The following is a 20,838-nucleotide window of genomic DNA, read 5'->3' on the forward strand; positions in this document are numbered from 1 at the left end:
GGGCAGCTCCTTGGATGCAGAGCCAGCCTTCATGCAGATGTAACCACTCATCTACGCTTGACTATCTGGGTGCCTGCTACACTGTAAATACCTTGGGCAAGAGAAGCGTGACACTGGAGACTGAATCATAATGTGTCTCTCCTGATACTGTGGGTTAAAGTGCCTTTGATTGACCTTTCTCCAGAAATTACCAGGAAAGGGAGTAGAGAGCAGCAGTGTGAAAGGTTTTGTGCCAGTGCAGGGTGTATAACATTTAGCATTAGGGTGGCAGTTGGCCTTACAGTACAGCTTTCCTGTACTGTATTGGGGTTGCCTGATTTTGAGACAGAAAGGCTGCCCCAAGTCTTGGGTTTCTTTCTTCCCTTGCTGGGAGGCAGTGAAAGGAGGAGGGGTGCCAGTGCCAGAGTGGCTGGCAGTCCTCTGTGGGACAGCTCAGTGCCAAGAGGTGAGGTCATTGCCATCAGGATGAAACGTTGAGTTGGCAGGGAGGAGGGCAGAGGCCTCTTCCTTCCCAGCTGTTGTGTGCCTCTGGGTCTGAGCAGGAGCTTAGCTGAAAGGCAGCAGTCAAAAAGATGTGCTGCAGGCCAAGCAGGACCCTCTTTTAAAAGCAAATTTGCTCTGCAAATGGAGTGGCTGATCTGGAGGAATTGCAGCTCACAGTTCCTCTCACTTTCCTCCATTTCTTCCTCCTGTGGGGGTGAAGGTAGTACTCATTTCAGGACACACCAACCCAGATTAGATTCTTTCCCATCCCCAAGCATTTACACCCAGAGTCACTTCCAGGGGGCCATAATCTAGATTTTCAGTTTTAAAGGAGACTTTATAGTGATCTGAAAAGACCTTGCACTCCTGTATCCTGATAAAGTACAAAAAAAGGGCATCTTTAAGTGCTTCTAATTATAACTTTTCCCCCTCTTCCTTCACTTATTTTTCTGCTTGGTTTTCCTTTTTATTTTTTTTCCCCTTTGCTAATTAGAAGACTAATTTTAGAAATTAGTCTTGTCCGCTCAGGAAAACTAACAGAAAATTAGTAAAAATGTGATAGCATGAAAATGAAAGGAAGCCTGGGGAAAGGTAATTGTATATAACTGAGGGGGTTTGTTAACTCCTGTGCCTAATTAATATACTACAAAGGGGAGCCTTTGTTGAAACTTCCACACCCTGCTTTCTCAATTAAGGTACAAGAGAGATCATAATAAAAAGAGCATTGGAGACAGCTGGTATGTCCCTTAGCAAAGCCAAACCTGATTTAGCATCCCTTAAATAACTAAATAAATAAATAACCCCAAACAACCTCAAACATACACATACCTTCACATACCTTCTTTTCCTGCATATTGTTCTTTTTTTTTCCCCCCCTCCACGAAAGGGAAATCTCTTTCTCATGGATCCCTGGTAGGAATGACAACCTTAAATTATGATCCCCACTGCTGATGTGTTTTTAGCCTACAGGAGAAAACAAGGCTTGGGAGGATTATTTCCAGGGTTAGGATGGCTGTTAGGAGAAACTTTGCAGGAAAGCTGAATCATCGGGCGAGCATCTTGTTTTCATCGTTTTGTGTTTTGCCATCCCACATCTAAGGGGTTGGCTCATGAGAATTCAAAAGGCTTTTATATGTGTACATTCCTCTAAAGAGTCAAAAAATTATAGGCCTCTCTGCTGCCTTGCAATTAGCCTCAAACTCACGGACAGGTGTGTGTTTCAAGTTCGCTGCTAGATGCAGCCTTAATCAGGAGAATGGTAGAGTAGCAAGAGGTTTAAAGGATGTTTTTAATGCATGTACAAACAGAAAAAGGCAAGGAGGGAGTAGATAGGATTTACTTGTGGGCTGAATGCCTTGACCCACTAGGTAGAGGAGAGCAGACCTACCTTCTTATTTTGTGCTTTACATTTGTATCACACTTGGGATTGTAACTCAAAGTCCAAATAGTGGCTTCCACAAAAAAAACTTTTATTTTTTCCTCTCTGATCCGGTGCAGAAGGTAGCAGTGCAGTACCTAGCCTAACACAAGATGCTGCCTCATGTAGAGGAATTTCATAAGACCCTGAGCACCTCTGTCCCGTGGGTTTGATTCCTCTAACACTTTCCTGCCTCTTGGTAGCTGAGAAACATTGCAAAGCAGGTGCTAGCCTGCAGTTGGGCAGCTCAGAAGCCTGCTGCTCCTTAGTGAGGTATTGATTTTTGACAGGAATTGTGTGCTGTCTGAAAACACAGGACGCCCAGTGAGTTGCTTGCTTTGTTCCAGATTAATCCCAGGAAATGATGCTCTGATAAATGGGAAAGAAGGTGTCTGTGTTAAATGGAGCTCATCTGCACCTCCTCTAAAAGGTGGTTTCCTGCAGTGATGGCACCTCATGTATCTCTGTTGGTATTTTCTCACATCCTACAGAGCTAACACCTCAGTAAGACCCAGCTACTTTTCTGCTTTTCTGTGCCAGCACTGTCAGTTCAGTTTTCTGGTCCATCCACCTGACCCAAAGAGAAGCTGAGAATAAGGACAACAAATGGATCTCCTTTGTACTCAGCTTTCTGCATTGGCCCATATGTTTCCAAAGGCTGAGCAGACCATCAAAGCTGTATGGAACAGTCCACACTGACAGTGGGAGGCTGGAGGAGCTGGGAGAATTGATGAGGCTCTCAAGGGAGCAGGAAAAGAGAGTCAAATGTGGGAGGGAATCTTGGCAGAAATGAAAGGGGGGTTGTTAAGCAAAGCATGCATTGGCTCCAGATGCACAGAGCTTGCAATATGTTATGCTGAGAATCTGTGGGTGTGTTTATAAGACCTGCCACTAACTTGCAGGCACAAAGGATGTAGCCTCCTCTTATCACAAAAATGTAGGCTTAGGCTTTGCAGAAGAGGGAAATTGAATGCTTGAATGACTTTACATTGAGTCTTCTCTCTGGTTGTAGCCCAACAGAATGGTCCCAAAGTTTGGGTTTGACTGGACTGACTTTGGTTTCTGGTAGACAAAAGTGGGTTTTTAATTGCAGCAGGCTATAAACAGCTTAGTTCCCCTGCAGTTCCCACAACAAAGCTACAATGAGAATCTGGATGACTTTCTACAGCACTGGAAAAATCCCTTGTTCCTAGCATCTCTTGGGCATACTAGACTATTTTGAGCTAGTTTCACTTTGTCCTTAGCCAGCTCCTTGGAATGAGAACCACAGGGCCACTTCATTTGAACAAATATTTGGCCTTGATTACTATCGCAGGCTGAGCCCAAGAACAAAGAGCAAACATAAGGTAAGCTGAGAGGCACCCTTAGCAGGGCAAAAGCTCACACAGTAACCTTAGGAAAGCTGAAAGCAGGGGTGCTCTTATTTATTTATTTATTTATTTATTTATTTATTTATTTATTTATTTATTTATTTTTGCAGGAAGGGGGAATAAAGAGGAGCCTAAATTCCTGCTGGAAGAGGAAAAGGGAAGCGAACATCCAGTTAGATGCCTTTTGTTTAGAGGTGCATGAAAGGTGACTGATGCTGAAAAGCAATTAAATCAATACAAAAAAATTGTGAAGTAGTTAAACACTTCCACCTTTATGTATTCTCTTAATTAGTCATTAGTAAAACTGTTTTCCAAATAGCTCAGTCACCCTAGTACTGAGTTCTTGTTTCTGTGAAAATATGGCCCAGCCTGAGACCTACGGAAGGAAAAGAGAAGCAAAGGTAGCATAACGCTCTTCACAGCCCTGCCTTATCAGGATGAATTAAACAATGTTTAGATGGATTTGTCAATTTCTTTAAAGTATTTTTTCCTTATCAATATCTGAGTTAGGCCTGGAAAACATGTTTGCTACATGAGTGTCACAAGCATGACAGGTGCAGGGTGACAAAGGGGCTGCAGGGGGATGTTATTCTCCTTTCAGCTTATCCTCTGTAGAGTAAGCAGAATGCCCCCAAGCCCTTCTAAACTCAGGAATCTGAAGCATTTCTTACCCCCTCTGAGAAAATGAGAGAATAAAAAGGAGGTATTTGAGATGTTAATAAAGGATCCTTAGCAATTGTTGAACCAGGGAGCTGTGAGGCCAGGACAGACAAGCCTAAAATTACATGCATCATACTTGCTGAATTATCACTGAAGCTGGAACAGCTTGTGTGAAAATGTTTGGGGTTTTTGCAGCCAAGAGTTGCCTTCCTTATTGAAGGCAGGTAACAAGATGTGTTCTGCTGGCATTTTGGACAAGTCTGGGTAGGCCCAAGGCAGGAAAACTGAGATTTCACATCTTGGTTTTGGGTAAAAGATACTTTTGTTGGATGGCTTGTCTTCCTGTGGGCCCTTTTGTGTAATGGTGATGGAAATCAGCTTTCTCTGAGTTTGAAGGTGAATAGAAAATAGTGAGCAGTAGGAAAACAGGACTACAAGAAGCAAGGTTAGGAAGGAGATATACTGAACTAAAAAATATCTGTTCTTTAGCATCGTGCTTGCATTTAGATGATAGAGACAATTACATTAGAATTCTTTGGAGGTAAAGAGCTCTGGGACATTATTTTTAGTATGTCAGATCAGGAATGTGGTGTCTCTAACCATGCATAATGGCATTGTGGTCTCATCTCAAGGTCTGGAGGAACTTGCAAGCTCCAAGAAGAGTTTTCCTTCTACCTAAGACATGTTTTCATTCAGGTGTGTTCCTGAGAGTATCTCCATGACTTCAGTCAGCAAACAGCTTTTTGATAACCTGCTTCCCCAATAAAGATCCCTTCTACAAGATGGTGTCACTCCCATTTTATTGAAAGAAGTGACTCTGGCACAAGATAAATGCATTTACTGCACTATATATCCAATGGGCAGAGATTTATGACTCTGAACAGTATCCTAAAGGAGCAGAGCTGCTGTATGTAAATGCTTTGTTTTTCAGCTGCAGATCTTGTCACCAATGTGTTAAGAAAGTAGAAACATGTTCCTCTTTTACTAAAAGCTGAAGCAAGAACCACGAACCACAGTGAGGAGGCAGGAGTTCAGCAGGTTGTTCAAATGGGACTGTGTGGGTGTTGGGTTGGGGAGAGGTGAAAGCAGAATAACTGTTTTAAGTGCTAGAGTATGCCAGTCACAGCTCCTCCCCTCCTCCCTATCTTGAGGTGCAGGTATAGTTCTCTCTTAAATTTTCTCCCATCAGGAAAGTCAGTTTGAAAGACTCCTGTCACAGTGCCTCAGTTTAATCCCTTCAGTTGTGCTGATGCATCTCTCTGTGGAGCTATAAACTAGATCAGTGAACTGATCTTTTTTTCTTAACCTTCTTTTTTAACTCTACTTCAGTGATCCAGTTTACAACATGGCCTTTGAAACACCTGCCTCAGTGCCACTGGAGAAGTGGCAAGCTACAACCCAGCACTAGGTAAGAATGGCTAGTGGGAGAATAAACATCTTAAACCAGTTTCACGGATGAAAAGGGCATGATGGAATCACACCCTGACATATGATGGACACTTAAGCTGCACCTTTTTCACAGCCATGCTAAGGATAACATCAGTCTGTAAGAAAAGGGCTACTCTGCTTCTAACATCTGCTAGTAGTGGCTTCTGGGACAGGTTACTGGGCCATGTGGTCCAGTGCAGCTCTTTCATGTCAGTTGCTCTGGGTAGAATTTGGATGAACAGAGCTAGAACTTGGGTTTAAATGGTTAGCCACTAAATTTGTAAGCTCTGATCCCTCAGTAGAAACATTGTTTGCTTTTACTCTCTCCACATCTTAAGTTCATGCCTTTCCACCTTCTGCACTCAACAATTAGATATGGCAATTGTTACAGGAGGAGAACAAAAGAATTGGTGTAAGAGAAAAGGAAGTTATGTGCCAATAGATGGTGCCTAAATTGCAGACAAATTTCAGGTTGTTTAGAGGACATAGGCATGATGTCCACAGCCATATGTGACTTTCTTCTGCAGACCCACCTCTGATGAGCCGTTTCCTTTTGTTACAGTACATGCAAACCCTTCAGGTTCTCATCTGCATTTACAGCTGCTGGTTTGTATGGGTGTACATATTGAAAGCCACTGCAGAAGTGCTTTTTTTTGGAGAAGTTCTAATTATGAATCTGCACTGCAACTACTGATGTTTCAGGCTTCTGCAAAAGCAGAGCTGAGGCTTCTTAGCAATACCAGATTGTGACATTCTCCAGATCTGTACATGTGCGGTTTCTGTCTCAAGCCACTGTGGTTAGCACTTAGCAACGTGACTTCTCTGATGAAGTAAACACCTTTTGTGTCTGTCACTCTTCTTGTTTCACTCTTCCAATCTTGTCACTAAGAATCTAGTTTTGGAAGAGTTTTCTTCTGCCTCGCAAAGTATTGGAAATTTTTTACCGAAATGAATTCAGCCACTTCACCTGTCTGTCAGATATAGAAATCAAATGTCCCTGCATTTATTTGTTATCACAGAAGTGCAGGCTTCTCCCAGGGATTGCTGCTTGCCAACAAACTTAAGCCCAGTTGTCTTGGATGAGACCAGTGTAGGGGTAACCATTAATTTGCTCCCACCAAACTAGTAAATCTGTCTGCTGTTGAGATTATGTTTTTCAGAATTTAATGACCGTTATGGGTTTGTTCTTCCAAAGGATGCTGGCTTGCAAACACTGATGGAAAACGTGAGTGATGTTGATCAGAAGGATCCAAATAAACATCCTGTTAATTCATAGAAAGTACAGATATATAAAATAAATGATAGCCAGACTTGTTTCTCTGTGAGGTGTGTCTCCTTTCCTGGGTAACTTCCTGCCACCAGATCAACACAAAAACCTGTTACACTTATTTTCAAAGTAATCAAGCCACGGAAAAACAGACATTTCAAATCTGACTTGCCTCATCTACTGCACATCTACAAATCTGACCATGAGGAAAATACAGCGTTTTTGAAAGAGGTGGGATGCACTTTCTGTCAAGGGAAAGGATGGTGTGAACCTGCAGTAGTCTTTGTTCTGAACTCAGCTTTAATGTTTTACTGCTGAAGTCAAGAAAGTTTTGATATTGTTTAAATAGGAATAGGACCAAGTTCTCAAACTAAAAAAAAAAACAAAACAGAAAACAACCCCCAGCCAAACCCCCTAAAACAGCCAAACAAAACAACAACAACAAAAAAGAAGTCAAACCTTAAAAAGATAGTCCAGCCTGGCTGCACACTTAAATGTTATCATGAGGAAGAGCAGAGCACATATGAAAGTATGAGAGTCAGAAAATAAACAAATTTAAAAATGCCTTTCTGGCAGCCTTTCTATGTCTGCATTTCATGCTTGCAGTCATTATATTTTCCACATTACTACTGCTGTTAATTCTGCCTTTTTTATGTACTTTCCTGGCTAAGGTCTGCTATTTTTCTCCTTTAAATGTTTTATGTAGACTTGATACTGACTGCTTTCCTTACCTTTCCTTTCTCAGCCACTTGGCTAAAAAGGCTCCTTTCTTAAAAAGCTTTTCATATATGTAGTTAGTTATCTCCACTATTTATTTTCACTCTGCTTAATTTTCATGGGAGAATTTAAAACCTTGTTTTCACATAGTAAATATTCTTTCCATGTGTTGGTTAATTTTTTTTTTCATGGATCAAAATAAGTCACTGGACACTGCACATCATTTCACCACTATCTGGTTATGTAGGTTTCTCTGGTCGTCACAATTCCAGCTTCCTTTCATTTTCTGTCTTGATGCACCAGTGAAGACCTATCCTGTATGTTCTCTTCTCACAGCAAAATTAAATTCTCATTGCTGTTATGGACCTTTATTTACATTTCTCAACTCTGCCTTTAACAATGACACCTCTGTATCCCTGTCACTCAGCTGTACAAACCTTGCAGTGATTTCTCCCACTGCCTTTTGTGTCTTTATAGCTTTGTTTCTAAACTGCTGCAGCAAATCTTTCTGAGCCTGGAGTGTTTCGTTTGGACAGGAGACGCTTACTTGAGGCGCCTCTCTGCTAACATCTCTTTATTCAAGTCTCTTCCCCCTCATTTACCTCTTCCACTTACAAGCTTGTTGTCACCTGGAAAGTTCACCTTGCACTTTCACTAGCACGTACGTATGTAAATCTGCCTCTCTTGCAGAAAGTAGGAAGCCTCTAAGGGAGTGAGCCTTCTATTTCTGCCAGCTCGTAAAAGATGCAATAAAGCTTATCTGCATAGCTGGAACTGACATATGGACTTATATATGCTGTGCTTTTTTTCAGGACTTTTGTCTTGCATTTGACTACTGCTTCCTCCTTACTAGTCCTGGATTTCAGCCTTGAAGAGTGTCGTAGTAAATGCAAAGGGGAAGAATTACTCCACCTCTCCTCTGTCTTTTCACAGCTCTGCTGCTTTGGGATGCCTTTTAAAATTCATTTTCATCTGTCTTTTTAACATTCACACCGGCTGTCCAAAACACCTCGGCAGCAACAGGGGTTGCTTACACCGATGCTTCTGCTTGCTTCTGTTCTGAAAGGAGATTCGGACTTGCAAGTTCCTATCGCAATTATTTTCGACTATAAAAAAACAGAGTTGGGTGGGGAACTCTTCCCAGAATGGGGATTCCCCCTGCCCCACCCCCAAAAAAAAAAAAAATCTGAGCACTTCTGTCGTGGCCTCGGGAGGACCGAGGCACAACCCGCCGTCTTGCTATCGGAGGCTGAGCCTGAGTTCCTTTCTCCCAGCCCTCGGGGCACGCAGCGGCCGACAGACCCGACGCCCCCCAGAGTGCCAGCCAGGCTCCCTAGGCAGCAGCAACCACCGCGGGCTGCCGATGCCCGCCTGGCGCGGGGCATTGTGGGGCTGTCCTGGCACGGCCTGGCGCGGGGTGTTGTGGGAGCGGCTTGGCACGGCTCGGCTTGGCGAGGTCGGAGGGGCTCTGCCTAGCTCCGTAGTCAGCTGGGGGAAGCTGGGCCGCGCCACCCGCACCTCCCGGTCCCCTCAGCGACCACCGCTGCCGGTCCGCGTTGCAGCGCGCCGCTCCCGAGCGGCCGCAAGGTTGGGCGGGGCCGCCGCGAGGCGGAGCTCCGAGCGCGCCCTGGCATTGCTAACGGCGGAGGGCGCGAGGCACCACCCCCTTGTTCAACGGCTCGCCTCTGCCCTGCGGCCGGCTCCTATTGGCGGCAGTGATCGTCAGCAATCCGAGGTCGGCGCCCCCATTGGCTGGCGGGGCTGCAGGGGGCGGGCCGGCGGTGGTGCTGGGCCGCGGCGGCTCCTCCCAGCCGGGCGTCTCGCAGTGCCGGTGAGCGGGAGGTGGTTGCGGTGCCTGCGGGAGGAGCTGGCAGCGTGCGGACGCCAGTCTCTCGCCGCGAGGAGCGCAGCCGCCGCTGCGGCGTTTTCCTCCTTCCGCCGTAGCCGGGCTCAGGTGAAGTTGGTCGGATGGGGCAGTGGGTGCGGGTGGTCGCGGTTTGTCCCCTCTGGCGCCGCGGTTCCCCCCTGGCTGGTTTCGCGCCTCTTTGTCCAGCTGGAGAAGGGGGTACCGCTCTCCTGCTGCCCTCCGCCTTCTCGATGGAGCTAGGCGGCGGGCAGCCCGGCTGGGCGCCGATCTATCCTTCTTGGCGTGCTCCCTGTCCCCCCTCACTCTCCGTCCCACTTTCCCCTTCGGGGGCGTGTGCGCCGCACGGTTGCATTATGCCCAGGGAGTTACCTCTCCCTTCCCTCCACGCCCTACTAACTGGCCTTCTCGGAGGTGGAGTGGTGTTATTCGCGCTCTTTTTCACCAGACTGCCCTCTCTGCCCTGCCTCCAGTGCGGCTCCCTTCTTGCCCCCCTCGCGTTTAAGTGTCCGGTCTTTGGAAGTAACGGGTAGGGGAAAATAGGACCGTTTGGCAGCTGTCAGGGCTGCAGCCTGAGTCAGAGGCTGACAATCCTGCTGCAGACATTGCAATGGGCTTGGCTTCCGCCCTCACATCTCGACTTCCTCGTTCGGTTTGGTCTGTACAGTAAAGCCAGGAGAGAGGGAGGAGGGAGTGACAGGGCAAGATGAAGCTTGCAGTAAAAACTCTTTCAGATAGTTTGTGCTTTCAGGCATCTTCTCCAACCGAGTAAGAAAAGTTCTCCTGCTTTTAGTGATAACGTTACCCAGCCTGACTCCAGTAGGTGTGGAAGGTACCAAGTTTCATAGTCCCCGAGGATGTTGTGTACCCTGTGGGTTTAATAAAAATTGCTCTTAATTTGCCTAAACATAGGGTGAAATACGTTTTAAAGCAATAACATGTTCTGATAATAAAGGGGAATTTTTCAGAAGTAAACTGCATTGGTCAGAAAGCTCTTAATGCAGTGGATGTTAAAGTCCTCCTTTTCCACCCCCCTTCCTTACAGGTTTGTTTTTTTGTTTTTTTGTTTTTTTTTTTTCCCCTGGTGTGTGCCTTGAAACACTGTTTCTGCTCTTTGTCTTTCTTCTTCCATGGGTATTTCTTCTGTATCTTGTGTCATGATGTCCTGAGCAAACTAAGTACCTAAGCTTTTTTCAAGTGAAGAGGTCTGTCTTAAACAGGGTAATCTCTCAAGTAATGTATAAGAAGTTTGTGCTTCAGACTTGGAGAGATATTGTAGTAGATGGACTTTGGCCTGGAGATAGATTTCTGTGCTTCTGCCTTACACTGTAAAGACATGTAGGTTAATTTGCAAGGAGGCTGTTGAACCATGGGTCAAAAGACTGAATTACACATCCTTAACTCTCGAATTCATCTCCTGTCTGTATGGCTAGACATGGTAAAGTTTGAACTCCGGTGTAACAGCTCTCTAATCAGTTCCTGCCTATGTAAAGATGCTTTTGAAATTAGTCACTAGGTAACAATGTGACTAAGTTCATTTATCCATGGCATTCCAGGAAAAATGGCAAATCATGGTGCAGATAGGTATTCACGCTCAGATGAACTGTCTGCCACTGTGGCACTCTCTCCTGAAGTTTAAATGAGATAAGCAAATATTTTTGTTAACTAGAAAGTTGTAACGAGGGGGAAGCAATTGATAAATGTAAGTAAAGTTGCCTTTAGCACAAAAGAGTTTTGAAGTTGTTAGTCACAATTGCCAAAACTGTATAAACATAAGATTGTGCTGCTAATCTGACCTTGTAAAAATAACTAGAATGAAATCATGCAACAGTTTTGTGAAGCTCAGTGTCAGGTGGAACTGTTTAAATTGATGTGTTTTCCTCCTTCATAGCTTTATTTGTTGCACTTATTCATAGTGTGTGCCCTGTCTTTCTGGAGGTGGACAGGCAAAATTGTCAGTAACTCTAAGGCAGCTGCAGAGTTGCCAGCAGTGGAGAGAAACGAGGGTCTGAACTTCTCAGATGTAATGACCCAGAACCTCAAAGAGAGTTAGACGAGCACGAAGTTGGTGAGTTGCATAGTTCTTTTTATAATGTGGTTTCATCTCTAGGATGCTTGAATCATATAGCAAAGATCTGATTTTGGAAGTTTGTGAAGGAGAGACTTTGACCTCAAAGTTTGCGCTGCTGGGTAGTGTGTGGTTGTTTATACAGAAACAGGTAGACTAAATAGTCAGGTTCTGTTCGTCCCAGAAGAATGGATGTAGGAAATGAAGACCTTTTATTTGACTTTGTTTCCATAGATTTATGTCACCTATGAATTGATGTGACTGATGTGGTGAAATTATAAGTGGACCCACTGGAGATATGGAAACCCATCTGGTTAATGCAAGGTCTACCAAAAGGGGAAGTCAGAGTTCAGGTTGTCTTATCCACCACCCCTCTGTACTACATCTGCTTTCTTGTGTGGTAACTTCAGCTTATTGGGTAATGTGCTGAAGCTAAATGATGAATACAGTATATTTCAGAGGCTTAGAGTTAGTGTGCACATCTACTAAAAGGTGTCCAAAACTTTGATCTTAACTGTATAATTTGTCCAAAACAATGATCCTTAGTATTCATTTGATTTGATGATGCATTCTGTGCCGTCTAACATCCATTTTTATTTGTTGATTTCTCATGTAAATATTAGTCTGTTTTCTTAGTTTATAATAGAGGCACATCTGTTTGTATGTTAAGTAGAGAAATTGTGTGCCTGACGTCGTCTTCTGTGGGTTGGAATAAAACTGTAATAGCATAGGATTGCCTACAGCAGCATTGTTTTTGCTGGCATTTGCTCCAACTTAATGGTGGCTTGGTGACCTTGTACCTTGAATTTCTTTTTAGTTTAAGCATGCTGTGATTCTAATTGAGTTTCCTACTGTAGAAAGAGATGGAAACTAGCAACCTGATTTAAATAGAGTATGATGAGACAAAAACACAAATGCAACTTCTGCCCTGGAAGCTAATGCAAATGGGTGTTGTCCAATGAAATGAAATGCATCAGTTTACAAGTTCATCTTAATTATGGTTTATCCGCTTCACTTTTTTCCTTTAGCAGCTGTGAGAACTTGTTCTGAGTACTTGAGGTAGTAATCTCAACACCCATTCATCTTGCAATCCTAGGCTACTGTAGTGTAGGTTTAATATCTTCTCACCTACTTCCATTGTAGTCATGTCCAGTGTAATTGACTAGTCCTGTTTCCAGTTAATGCCCCTTTGGCCTGTTACTATTCAGTGCAATATGTTGCTTTTCAAAGCATTCTAAACAGTCTAAAGATGCATTAGTGTCTACACTGTTCCAGTGATGGAACTGTGATTGATTTCATTGTATGATACTTCCAGAGCTAGTACTGCTAAGTCATGTCCTTTTTAAACAGCAAAGTGGAAACTATAAAACTGATCTAGCATACCACTGTGAATTATTTCTTACAGAAGCATTACAAATGTATTACTGTTGGATGCAGAGAGGTATAATGAAATATAATTCTGCATACTGTGGTTTGACTCTTTGACCTCTTTATGAAATTTATGGCTCTTGAGTTTTGTGCATAGGGTTTGGATTCTGCTTGTCTTCATGACTAGAAATTTAAATTTCTCCTAATGCATGTATGCATTTACTCTCTCTGCTGAGAGTGGTAAATAAACCACATGGATGAGTGATTTCAGTAAACTCAAGCTAATAATTAATATATGTTGGGGGAAACTTAACTTGGAAATCTGTATCATAAAGTCTCCTTAACTGATGAATACCTCTATTCATTATGAGCTACCATTTTAATGAGCCTCAGCAGGAAATCCATTGTGATATATGCCTGAACACAGAACTGGAGTTCTGATGAAGGCAAAGTAGGCATTAGGACTTGTAAAAAAAAAAAAAAAGTTTAGAGAAATTTAACAACTCAACTTTGACAACCTTGTGCAGTCAGATTTTTTTTTTCCTGTTGAGTGGCTTCCTGTTTAAAATTTAGTGTTAAAACATACTTTTGTAATAGTTTACTTCCCTTTTTATTGCTTATAGTGATGGGAGTACATTCATTTGTGTTTTAAGGTCAAGACTTCACCAGTTCATTTAAATTTAGGCTCCTTTAATAAATGTTGAACATGCAGTGGACTTGACTTTGATTAAAGTTGGTTGTGGCCAACACTCAGTCCAGCTAGTTTTACTGATACACATAGAGTTGATTTAAATATCCAAGGAGATAAAAAAAAAAGAAAAGGAGACCTACATCAAAATTTCAGTTGCTGCTGTCTTTTTCTCCAGATATGACTGGCTTTAAACTACTGTTGTATGTGTCTGTAGGTAGATTTTTCAGTCAGTAAGCTCTTTTTGATAGGAATTCTTACGTTGTAGATCTACTTGCCATTTAGTATAAGAAATTCCAGTGTTACTGTGCTCAGAATCCATAAATCAATTATTTCAAAATATGTGTACAAATTAATTCTCATCAACAGACTATCAATATATCTGGAGCATGTCCGGAGAAGGGCAACGAGGCTGGTTAGAGGCCTTGAGCACAAGCCCTATGAGGAGAGGCTGAGGGAGCTGGGGGTGTTTAGCCTGGAGGAGGCTCAGGGGAGACCTCATTGCTGTCTACAACTACCTGAAGGGAGGTTGTAGCCAGGAGGGGTTTGCTCTCTTCTCCCAGGCAACCAGCACCAGAACAAGAGGACACAGTCTCAAGCTGCGCCAGGGGAGGTTGAGGCTGGAGGTGAGGAGAAAGTTCTTCACAGAGAGAGTGGTTGGCCATTGGAATGTGCTGCCCAGGGAGGTGGTGGAGTCACCATCCCTGGAGGTGTTCAAGGGGGATTGGACGTGGCACTTGGTGCCATGGTTTAGATAGTCATGAGGTTTAGGGTGACAGGTTGGACTCGATGATCTTTGAGGTCTCTTCCAGCCTTCTTGATTCTATGATTCTATGAATATAATAAGAAGAAACACTCTCTTAGGACCTATGTATATTTTAACAAATATAAGATGCTTAAATGTAAGAACTTGGCAACAAATGCTGAATGTAAATCTGAAATGAAACCAATAGACTGGATGAGAAAATTCCTGACTGACCACTTGGAACTGGTTGATTGATGAGGTAAATTTACTTTTGAAGGTATTTTAATGGAACTGAAGAAGAATACTCCCTGGCTTCTGTTTTGGCCATATCGTTCCTAGTTTAAAATGTACAGGAAGGTATTGACATTTTTCTTTGGTGTTTTTTCTTCTCTTTTTAGTTGGATGGGGGTAGGTAGCTGTGTGTTTCAAAATTAGTGGAAAAGATCAGGAGAGGCGGGTTTGCAATGAAGATACACAGAAACAAGTGAATTAATAAGTTGCTGATTGAAAGTAACTGTCTAGAAGACAAATTTAAGTTACTTTTTGCTTGTAAATGAGCTAAAGTAATTCAACAAATATTTTTTTTTATTCATGGAATTCATTGTTCTTAGCAGAATACCACTTCATATATTGATTCTTCATAGTTGTTCAGATGCCTTTGTTTCTGCTGTTCAGAGACATAGATGTTATCTCTTTGACATGAATGAAGTAAGATGTATTTAGACTTGACAGAATTGTTTAAATAAAAGGATACGGGAGTATGGATACAGGTATACAGGAGACTATTTCCATTAATTGAGTAATTGGATTCTTGAAAGGTGTGTTTCAAATGGACATGTCTGCAGACTGGCAAAGGGAATTTTCATTTTTAGAGGAGCATAAACACAAAATAAGATTTCTCCACAAGCACAACGCCTATTTAAACTGTGGCTTGAGATTTGTGACTTAAACTGGTTCACATGGCTTTTATCACCCGAGTTCTATTGCAGTATGAATGTTTATAGCAGATACTAAAGTCTCTGACCTTTCATTACACAGTAAATTCTTCTGAATTGTTTTAATGGCCCTTCTCAAGTCAAAGTTTTGTGTAGATGACTTGAGCTTACAGTTTAATGCAGTGCATGATGGGTAATGTAAAATGAGAATGAAATATGGTGAGGATGATACATTAGTTGTAATTTTTCTTTTATAAAGAGATTTATTAGGCAAACTGATTAACTTAAAAAGATTACCTAATAGCGTCTTCATAGCGCTGATATATGCCTGTGCACAGCCAGTTTATCCTCTTACTTAACACAATGGGAGTTAATATTTGTACATTACAGGTTTTTCTCCCTAATGGGCAGAGTTATATAGATAGATTTTATTTCTTTAGTGCTCTAGAAGAATGTCAGTGTTGAGTGGTGTTCCTCAGGGGTTGGCATTGACACCAGCGCTACTTAACATCTTCGTTGGTGACATGGACAGTAGGATGGAGTGGAGCCTCAGGAAGGGTGCACTTCTTGATAGGATGCTGCTAACTGTGTGGTGCAGCTGACGTAGTGGAGGGAAGGAGTACCCCCTAGAGGGACCTTGACAAGATCAAGAAGTGGGCCTGTATGAACTGCATGAGGTTCAACAAAGCCAAGTGCAAGGTACTGCACCTGGGTGCTGGCAAACCCTGGTGTGAAAATCAGGTGGGGAGTGAACGGATTTGAGAGCAGCCCTGTGCAGAAGGACTTGGGAATAACTGGTGAATAAGAAGCTGGACATGGGGTGGCAATGTGAGCTCGTAGCCTAGAAGGCCAACCCTATCCAGGGTGGCATCAAAAGCGTGGCCAGCAGGTCCAGGAAGGTGATTATCCCCCTCTGCTCTGTTGAGACATAGAATACTGTGTCCAGCTTGGGGCCCCCAACATAAGAAGGACATGGACTTGTTGGAGTGAGTCCAGAGGAGGGCCACGAAGATTATCAGAGGGCTGTAACACCTAAGTTATGAGAAAAGACTGCGAGAGAGTTAGGGTTGTTTAGCTTGGAAAAGAGAATGCTCTGTGAAGACCTTACAGCAGCTTCCCAGTACTTGAAGGGAGGGGCATTTTACAAGGGCTGCTTGTGACAGGACAAGGGGTAATAGCATTAAACTGAAAGAGCATAGATTAGATATGAGGGAAAACTTCTTCACTGTGAGGGTGGTGAGGCACTGGAACAGGTTGCCCAGAGAGATTGTAGATGCCTCCTACCTGGAAGTGTTCAAGACAAGGCTGGATTGGGCTTTGAGCAACCTGATCTAGTGGAAATTGTCCCTGCCCATGGCAGGGGTGTTGGAGTTAGATGATCTTTAAGGTCCCTTCCAACCCAAGCTATGCTATATTCTAAAAACTTGATGTAGATTTAACTGATAAATGTTATCACACCGTCTTGGTATACCAAGTTTGTTAGGAAGAAGTACAGCTGCAGCATTGATTCATCTCTTGCTCATCTAGGTAGGGAGAAGAATATCACCAAATCATAGGATGGTTTGCTCAGAAGAGACCTTAAAGATAATCTAGTTCCAACCCCCCTACCATAGGCATGGACACCTTCTACTAGATCAGGTTGCTCAAATCCTAATCCAGCCTGACCTTGAACACTTCCAGGTAGGAGGCCTCCACAATCTCTGTGGGCAACCTGTGCAGTGCCTCCCCACTACAGCACTGTAGTGTATGTGGCTATGGAGAACGTTGTTAACTCTGGTAGAAACATGAACCAGTTCTGGTATTCTGTGGCCAGTGCTTCCTCATGTTTTTTTTTTTTTTTTTATTGTGTTATGCCAGTGAGCAACATTTTTTTTGAAACTTCCAAATTATATTTGCCTGCTCTTATTGGGACCATAGAATGTCATACTTTTTCCAAAAGTTTTTTCCTGTAATGCTAGAATAGAGAAAAAATTATATGCCACATAGCCGTGATTTTAATAGTTCATATAGCTCCTAGCTGTGCCCTTGCTTTTACTTGTTTTAGGTTGAAAGATGTGTCCTCTGTCCTCCCTTAATACAAAAATCAGTGCTTCAGGAGATCCAGACAGGAGGGCACGGTTGGGTGAATTCTAAAATAAGAGATGTCTAATGCTGTTCCTTTTTAAGGACTGATATATTTGACATTTAGGGAAGAAAGCACAGGTCAGGAAAGGAACAAGCTAACCAGAAGACAAACATGGGGCTGAGGTGTATGGATCAGACAAGTGTTCCTTGCACGCTCTGCTGCACCCAGGGCTTTCTCCAGAACTTTGATGATAATGGATAAAGCTGTGTTAGGAGCCACAAACCTGTGTGAGACCTTGAACTCAAATAGGGAAGTGTCGCAATCGGAATGCTTCAAAGTTTTTTCAGACCATTTTGAACTTGGTGTTTATGTTCTGCAAGGTTGTTTTCAGCCTGACCTTATAAATCCCGGAGCTTAAGGCTATATAGCTTTACCTTTAGTGCAGGAGTTGCTGTTCTCATGCCCAGAAAGTCAGTTCCTTCCCTCCTTCTCCAAGATCATCTTTGTAAATAGAGGTAGGTCCCCTTAATGAATTCCTATGTATAGGTAGAAGAGATGAGAATCAAACTTGGACCCTGTAAAGGTGGTAGACTTCTCTGTGCCTGGGCTTTAGCCTGCCATCTCCATAGCTGCCATTAATGGTGGAAGAGAACTATTTGAAACAAGAATGAGAATACAAGATATAGCAGGAGGCTGCATGTACAGTTTGGCACAGCAGGTTGAGCTGCAGGTGTCTAGAGAAACTTGGTTCCTTGCTGCAATGTAAAAATAATTTTTAAGAGGTTTGCCAAATGTATTTGCACTGATTCTTGGTTCTTTCCAATATGAGCTGTAAGAAAATGTGTTGTCAATGCAGAGAACAAAGCAATTTCTCAGTTAACATAAGCAAGAATAGTTGCTCCTGTAAAATGACCTTCTTAGCCATATACATGCTAAATATTTGTCTCTAAAAGAGCAAACCAGAACTGTATTTTTTTCTCTATATATTTCAATGTAATTGTTTTATTCTTTGTTCCGTTCCATGATGAAATGAAACCTGGAGTTCACATATTGAGTGCTAATTGATACAGAACTGTGTATTGGAAGAGCTAACTTACACTTCAGTGCTCCAGAGAATTCTTGGCAGATGTCTTTTTAGCCTTAAATCAGAATATTAGGGAAGGGATGGAAAGTGACCCTGGGATAACAGAGACAGGCTGAAACTTTGCAAGCTCTTCCTCTCTCTCTCTCATGCAATGTCCCTAGGGAATTCTGCATGCCTGATCAGAACTTTTGCAGTCCATTATGCCTCCTGAAAACAAGTCTTCCAGCAAAACAGCTTGAACAGCAGGGATGGGCTGCAGTTTTCTGAACTACAGCTGTCTCCTTAAGTGGGATTACTTTGCTGAGTGGTCACGAAGAATGTGTTCTCCCCCTGGAATGTTTTCCTTGTGGGCACACTGTCTCTGGAAGAGGAATTCTCTCCTTTGCTGAGAAGGCATGTACTGTCCTACACTAATGAGAAACAACAGTTGCAGAAAGTGTATTATGCGGGATTGTAAACTTTGAATATTTATTCAAAGTGAATGGGGTTGGGTGGCAGCCAGCCTAGCTTTGTCATGCTAAAGACTGGACTTGAAATCAACAGAAGGCTACCCTCCCCCTCCCTAAACCACTGTTTGGTGTGTTTAAACAATGTGCTCAGGCTTCATAGAACTGATTAACTTTATTGGTGCCATGTACATGGTAATGTCTTTGCATCTCACTGAACTGAGAAGGTGAAATTGAAATAGGGGCAAGCATACCCTCCTTAGCAGTAACTTATGGAAGCTATGGCCATACTTGTTCAGAACCTACAGTAAATTTCTTTGCAGTGTGATGGCCCAAGATGATTTGTGTGGTTGTACAGTCTGTGGTGAAGCCTGTGCTATCTCATTTTCACTCTTTGGTACACAAAACTAACCTCTTCAGAGTGGCATTAATTTGTTACATCTACACATGGCTGTGCTTGTAGCATCTGTTCTCCCAGTTTTGCCATTCATTTGAACCCAGTGGAGAGAAACACTGACTGCTGCAAAGTGGCATGTAGGGATAGTGTCTTGCTTGTATATGACTGTGTGGCCTTTGCAATTTGCCGTGGAAAGTCCCAGCTTCACAGAACAAACCTCCTGTGTCAGCTGTTACAGTAGAATATGCAAGTGCTGCTTCACACATAGCAGAAAATGGTGCTTGACAGCTGATGAAGAGAGCTGGACATGCAGAAACTGAGAAACACTCCATGTTTGTGTTCTGAGGATGTATGCCAGGTACCTTTACGCCACCTGGAAGGCATAGAATTTCCTTCTTTCTTCTGTCTTGCATGTAGTCTGGTCAGTAGATTGTTTTTGTGTAATACAGATATCATTTATACATTAGGTTCCTCCTTTTTGATTCTTGGAGCCTTGTGCATACAGAGAATGTATTTCAGCACTCTACCTTGAGTTTAGCTTACAGTAATAAACACAGTAGCTGGCAAGTCTGGGCAGCACTACAGTCAAACTGAATATGCAACAATAATTGCCAGCAATCTGCATTCCAGTTGTGAAATAAATCTTTCAACAATGTATTGTGTGCGTCAGACTGTGACTAGAGAGGAAAGCAGTGAACTACAGTAAGCCTAATAGCAATCATTATGAGTCCCAAATAAAGCTGAACTAGAAGAAAGGAGTCTGCGTGGCAGCACGGCATTCTGAACAAAAAGAGTAACTGTAGCTGAATGCCTCCAGCTCAGGGGGCTATCTGTGAGGGAGTATTAATTACAAACTCGTGTACTGGCTTGATGTTGTATTCTGTGGTGGGATAACTGAAATTCATGATTTTTGAGTTTAGTCTGAAGCATCAAGAACTGGTGTGTCACAATATACCAAACTTGAGAAACAAGCAGATATAACCAGTCCATCAGTTCAGCTTCCTGCCAACTTTTCCCCTTTCCTTCATCTTCCCCTCTCCCCCCCCCCCGCAATTAGTTTCTTGCCTGTAGTGATTCAGACTTCAATTTACATATAAGTATTACTTACAGATTGGAGCAGTTTGTTCTAACAAACTTGGCAGTTTTCTTTCCCATAAACTCCTGGCACATGGAGTGAAGGGTCAGCCTACTATGTCCTAAGCAGATAAGATCTGAACAGTTTCTCAGTGAATACAATGGAATTATAGGGAGGAGGGTTTTGGTGGGTTAGATTTTTTTTTTAAATGTTGTCAGTTGGTGGTCACTTTAGGCAGTCTGGCCACTAAAGTCTGCTTACTGTGCTTTCTACTTGCACTTAATGCAATTTTTTCTGTTGATTTGATGAACTGTGTTCAGCTGCCTGGGGAAAGTGAAATAGTTGAGTTTGCAAAATTTATGCAAGTATTAGCTCTTCAGATCATATGCCTAACAAGGATTCCCATCATATGAATGTTACTGACCAAAGCTAGTCTGAATCATTACCTTCTTCTCAAAGTCAGATTAATTTTTAAACGCTATCTATTAACAATCAAATTTATTGACCAAAGACAATTTAGTTGTAACTGAAATGAGACCATAAATGACCAGTCGTGCTGTGATTTTTCTAGTAAAGGAGTCTTGTCTTGCCTGCAGAAATGTTGTACATTCCTTTTGCTCTGTGAAAGGGCCTTTTGTGTTGTGTGCCATTCACAACCCACTAAAGGTAAGCCAGTTTGGAATATGGTGTGACAATTGTGTTGCTGAAATACTTACTTTAACAATGTAAATTGAATAAAGTAAGGGAAAGTAACTTGGTTT

The sequence above is a fragment of the Indicator indicator genome, chromosome 14 (genome assembly GCF_027791375.1).
Source record: "Indicator indicator isolate 239-I01 chromosome 14, UM_Iind_1.1, whole genome shotgun sequence".
Classification (NCBI taxonomy): Eukaryota; Metazoa; Chordata; class Aves; order Piciformes; family Indicatoridae; genus Indicator; species Indicator indicator.